The 5,390-nt window shown below is 30.1% G+C and overlaps 1 long non-coding RNA gene across 2 annotated transcripts; it reads left to right on the forward strand.

The window, feature by feature from the left end:
- The first annotated feature begins 2,013 nt into the window (after nucleotides 1-2,013).
- Nucleotides 2,014-3,178, forward strand: LOC111391114. Of its 2 annotated transcripts, none has more exons than XR_002702060.1 (3): nucleotides 2,014-2,207; nucleotides 2,401-2,435; nucleotides 2,998-3,178. It is a non-coding gene; the product is annotated as an uncharacterized LOC111391114 (long non-coding RNA). The 2 variants fall into 2 exon arrangements; XR_002702059.1 differs by lacking the exon at nucleotides 2,998-3,178 and adding an exon at nucleotides 2,673-2,739.
- Nucleotides 3,179-5,390: the final 2,212 nt, after the last annotated feature.

Here is a 5,390-nt window from a genome sequence, read left to right on the forward strand (position 1 = left end):
AACTATAACTTTTTTGTAAGTATTATTTTCACTTATTTTAGTCCCCCTTTTGTAACATTAACTTAAATATTATGAAAATTTGTTTAATGCCGTGAAGAACCGATTTTACATACTATTCTTTTGATTGAGCAGTGATAGATTCAAATCGTGCAGAAAAATCTCTTCGATAATTTAGCATCAAATGATATTCTACTCATCGTAAGCATTTGTAATCATGTATGTTATTTATGCCATTCTTTTGTAATTGGTTGTCATACTTTCTTGATTTATGTTGAACACCAACCTAAAGGGAACCAGTGTTGTTCTTGTCAAGCACATGAAAGCCTCTGTTGATATTGTAATATCTCTTTCTATCTCTATTTATATATGTGTGTATTTATTCAAAATTTTCTTCTAATCGCTAGTTAAGAGCCTTACATTTTGGATTTCATTGGGTTTTGTGCTCTTGTATGAATTTGGATTTTCTTGTTTCTTCTTCAATTTTGTGCTATCCTTGATGATGATAGAAAATGCAAAGAAAAAAATTAAGAATACGATCATTTTTACATATTTTATTGTTCTTTTTATGCATTCCGCTGACCTTTCCATTACCGTGGGAAAGCCTCACTCTCGGTGAAACGTTAAAAAAATTAAAATTAAAAGTTGATTAGTTAACTTGATGCTAGTGTCAAAATTAATTTTCATATGATGATTTCTTGCTTGAATTTCAGTTCTAAAATTTAATGTTACTTAATTGCTTTATCTTCATTGCTTCCCTTGAGTTTATACGTGAAGGAACTGAAAGTTTGAAAGGATATTTGTTTTCCTTGTTATGTTGGAAAAAAATTTGTTTAGAAATGAGAGGTTTGATTGCTGAGATCTGAGAAAGAGATTAACAGTGGCATTTTATTGTGTTCATGTCCTTCCTGATATGGTTTCATTTGAAACTCATATAAATTTACGTAGGAAACAATGTGGAAATGATCCTTAATTATTATGCATTTTAGTTTCTATAGGTCTATTTTGCATTACTTATCATACAATTAGTTATATTTAAATTTGAAATGGGTTCATGCGTCTTTTTGGTTTATTTTGTTCTTGAGATACATCTTGCTAGATTAGTTTTATTCTTGGCAGTATTCCTATTATTCTCGCAAGTTAAGACCTCTCATGGAAAGTATTATTAGATGCCATTTTTTTCGAACAATTTGATCGATAATCTTATATTTATTAACAAAAAAAATTAACAACGCTCACAATTTTTACCAAAGAGCTTCATCTTACTTTGGGATCATTTTTTATTTGATTTTTGGTTAATTGTTCTTTTTGGATGGTTGAACAAATTTGGAATATGGGGTTTCAGCAATTTGGTATGTGTGTGTCTAAGTTTCTCTTTCATTTGTTATGCATTGCTACTGAATAGAATTGCAAATTTCTCACTCTCGATTGATCTTCGAATTATAGGTTTGTTAATCTTCGACTTTGTTTTTTGGTTTGTCATGGACTCTTGCATCTAACAAATCTTATTGAGAGAATGGATTCTATATTCTTACTGCATCTTATCATAGTATAAAATTAATATCACATCAATCTTGTTAATTTTTCTTCTTTGAAATTTTTGCTCCTCTATAGGATTTGAGGAATTTGTTTTTAATAAAATTCTTAAATCATTTAGTTTTATGGTGTATATGCTTTCTTCCTTTTTTTTTTTTTTTTGGTATCTAGAGACTATAATAGTAACTTATGCCCCAGTTGAGCTTGGGTGAACAAATGGAACACATTTTACCAATCTTTTTTAATTTATTATGTACACCCATTGATTTCACTATGTATGTCTTTAAGTTACATGTTTATTGAGCTATAATCACTCTTTATCTTGTGAAACTGCTCATCGATGTTGAAATTATGAATGTAAAATCTATACTACGTAAATATCTGGATTTTACATTTTTGTCCACCACAAAATTGCTATTTTAGTATTTAAGTTGTTCATTTTCTAGGAAAATTCTCTCCTCTTTTCTATTTTTTCTGGCTTTTTCCTCTTCAATTAATGACTGGTTTTCTACTTTCATGCAGGACTCCCCTATCTTTAATTTTTTCAACAATCTTTCCCCAATTAAGTCCATGCTCATCACTCAAACAACCAATCCTCTTAGTCTTTGAATCGCTTCCATCTGTTTTCACTCCCCCCACCTTAGTTCACTGAAGGAATAGAGATTTCTCAGGAGGTAATATATAAATACTTATTGACGATTCCCTGTCAACATAATTTGTGTCACCTTGATTCATCTTATGGCTTTTCTTTCGGTTTTCACCTATTTTTTTAATTCGAAATATTGGTCGACTTCTAATGATTTTGCTTTCAAATATTGTTTATTTTTACAACTGAATTTTTCTTTATATGTTTCTCTATGTGTACAGTTATATTACCATTGGGTGGATATTAACGACATGAGGTATGTCGATTTTACAAGTTTTTAGTTTATGGTTATTTTATTGTCAAAAAATTATTATTTTTTATTTGTACAACATTTTACTTTGAGATGTTGTGTAATTTCAATTTATTATTTTTTCTTTTTTCTATGTGTACAATTTAGATTTTTAAGTTGGTTGAATTATTTTAGCTTAAGGCTTCAATTAAAAATGATGCTCTCATCCACTTCATTGAAGTTTTGTTTCTTTTTTTTAAGCAGACAATTTCAACATAGATTGCCAAACTTGGATTGGCCGAGTTGTTGGAAACAAGAACCTCTATTTGGGGACATATAGTGAGTTGTTTAAATCTTTAGATATATGTGTGAATTGCTTTTTATTTTATGCTTTAAACTGGTCCTTGGCATATAAATCCTATGAAATTATCTTCAAATATGAATGAGTCTTGTAAGATTTTGTTTCTGTTTGAAATTCTTACATTTGTGTACTTACTAGAAATAAACTTGTTTACAGTCACTGTAATAAATAAATTACCATAGAAAAAAATTGTTTCTATTTTTCATAACCATTTTAACTATATTTTAGATACTCAAGAAGAAGATCCTGAAGCATACGATGCAACAGCTATAAAATTTCGAGGGGTTAATGCAGTAACCAACTTCGTTAGCTCAAAATATGACGTACAAAGTATTATGGCAACCAGTACCCTCTTTCAAGGGAAATGGCTTAAAAAAACAAACACATGGATTCAAGCAACAAGATATCAGAAGGTAGATTTTTTACCTAGGTTTTAGTTATTTTGTTTTGTTTAAAGTGCATTTTTGAAGAATTTTTAATTTAGAGTTTTTGTATACATTTTTTAGGATTTTCAGAATTTCATTGCTCGCCTCTTTTGTCTCTCCAAAGGTAGTTTTTTTAATCAGGATTTTCATTTTTTGTTCAATGTACAATTTTGCAGTGTTTATAATTTAAATTTTCTAGATGCATTTTTGTAAATTCTTGAAATTTCACAGAAATTGCTTTCTTTGTTTGTTGATTATGTTTTTTCTGAGTAGAGTTTCTTCGATTGATTTCTCATTTTTTAAATCGAATGGACATTTTCTTTTTCTTCAGTCCTAGTGGTGCAATTTTAAGTTTATACAAACTTGTGATTAGAAAAAGGTCATCTTTTCCTATTTGTGTTTGTGTGAAATTATTTAATTTGATACTCAGATTTATTAGTTTGAATCTTTTTTTGTCATGATATCACCTGAAAGATCATATTTCGCTTAATGCTAAGACTTGATAGTGTTTATGTGAACAAAGGAATTATATATTCGTATTTTGACTAAGGAAAATTATTGGATATGTTATAATAAGTTATTCTAAATCGTTAATATTGTTTTTATTAGATTTCTTTGTACAAAATCTTAACTGATATTGGCTATCCTTGGAAAAAGTTCCTCATCTGCAAAAGCAAGTTTTTATTATTTCCAGAATTTATTTTCATAAAATTGCATGGTTTAAATTTCACTAATGAATTTCTTTTTAACTTTTGGAAACAATTCAGTTGTGGTTGGGGGGTCAACAAATTTGAAGCCAGTTCTTATGGGGCCTGGAAAGGCGAATTCTGACATTATCTTCATGTTTGATTGCGTTTTGATTCAATAACATAATATTTTGTCTTCAACCAAGCAGCAAATTGTTTAACCTGATTTACAATTATTGAGGATAAGGAAGTTGAAGTAGAGTTCATGTACTTGGTAAAATGGAAGGAAAGTAACACTCCTTTTGAGAAGATAATGAAGTACTCAATCTTCTTCACTATGCCATCACTTGGAAATCCATTGGTTCCCAATAATCAACTGCCGTGCAACAGTTCTCCTAATTGGTTTCCTGGCTACCATTCTTATGCAAATCCTTAGAAATGATTTTGTCAAGTGAGTACATTTTCATATCTCGTCTCCTAACGTTACACTTTATAGCTTCTGTCATTTTACCAATTTACCAATTTATTCTTTTATTTTGTGCTATCTTTATCAATTTTAGAAGGCTACCACCGTTTTTCTCAAGAAATACAATGCATGCTAATAGGTTAAGTAGTTGGGTTACAGTCCGTTGTTGCCAATTCAAGCCATGAGTCAGCAGGGAAAAAAAAGGTAATACTTCTCCTTTACTGGCTTATGTAAGTTTGACTTTTCTTCTAATCTTTACTTCGTCCCTAGGATACAAGGCATGCACGTCGAGTGTATATTGGTGGCCTTCCACTATTAGCTAATCAAAAAGTATGTACTGATTCTCCTCCTTTACCCTGAAGCTTTTTATTTAGTTATGTTTAATAGATATTTCAACGTCTTGTTTGTGAGTTCCTCTTAATAGGTTCTCATATCTTGTAACATATCTCAGTTTTATTATGCTGAAGACCATTCTACTTTTATTGGCTATTTTTGTGAAGTAACGATGATTAAAGTATGATGACTTCAAACAATATACACTTCACACTAATTTTGTTTGTCTTTTGTATTGATTTCTGTTTTACCTGGCATTGGTTTGCATTTAAATACTCTAGCAACAACAACAAAGGACTACAAATTTGTCAAGCATGAAGCTTTAAGTTCTTGAAAAGTATCGATTAGTCCAAGCCCAAATGCCAATTTTCAACCTCCGAGCACTGGTCAAGAATTGTTAAACTATACTTTACCTATTAACTCAGAAAAAGAAATCTGTGCCATTGAAAATAGTGTTCTTATGGAAAATGCCTGCTCAGAATTTGGATATATGGTCAATGAAGAGATCAATCAAAACAGTCCAAAGAAGAAGATGCATGTCTTCTTTATTGTAGAATTAGTTTTCATCTGCATCTAACCTTTTTCAGACAAATAACATGAATTAAATTCTCGGACGTAGGTTGGAACAATCAGGAGATGATGAATCCTGTAAGTGACGTAACTGCAACAAATCAAAACGCTTGAAATTGTAAGTTCTTTATTTTATTTCTC

This window comes from Olea europaea, unplaced genomic scaffold (genome assembly GCF_002742605.1).
Source record: "Olea europaea var. sylvestris unplaced genomic scaffold, O_europaea_v1 scaffold753, whole genome shotgun sequence".
Lineage (NCBI taxonomy): Eukaryota > Viridiplantae > Streptophyta > Magnoliopsida > Lamiales > Oleaceae > Olea > Olea europaea.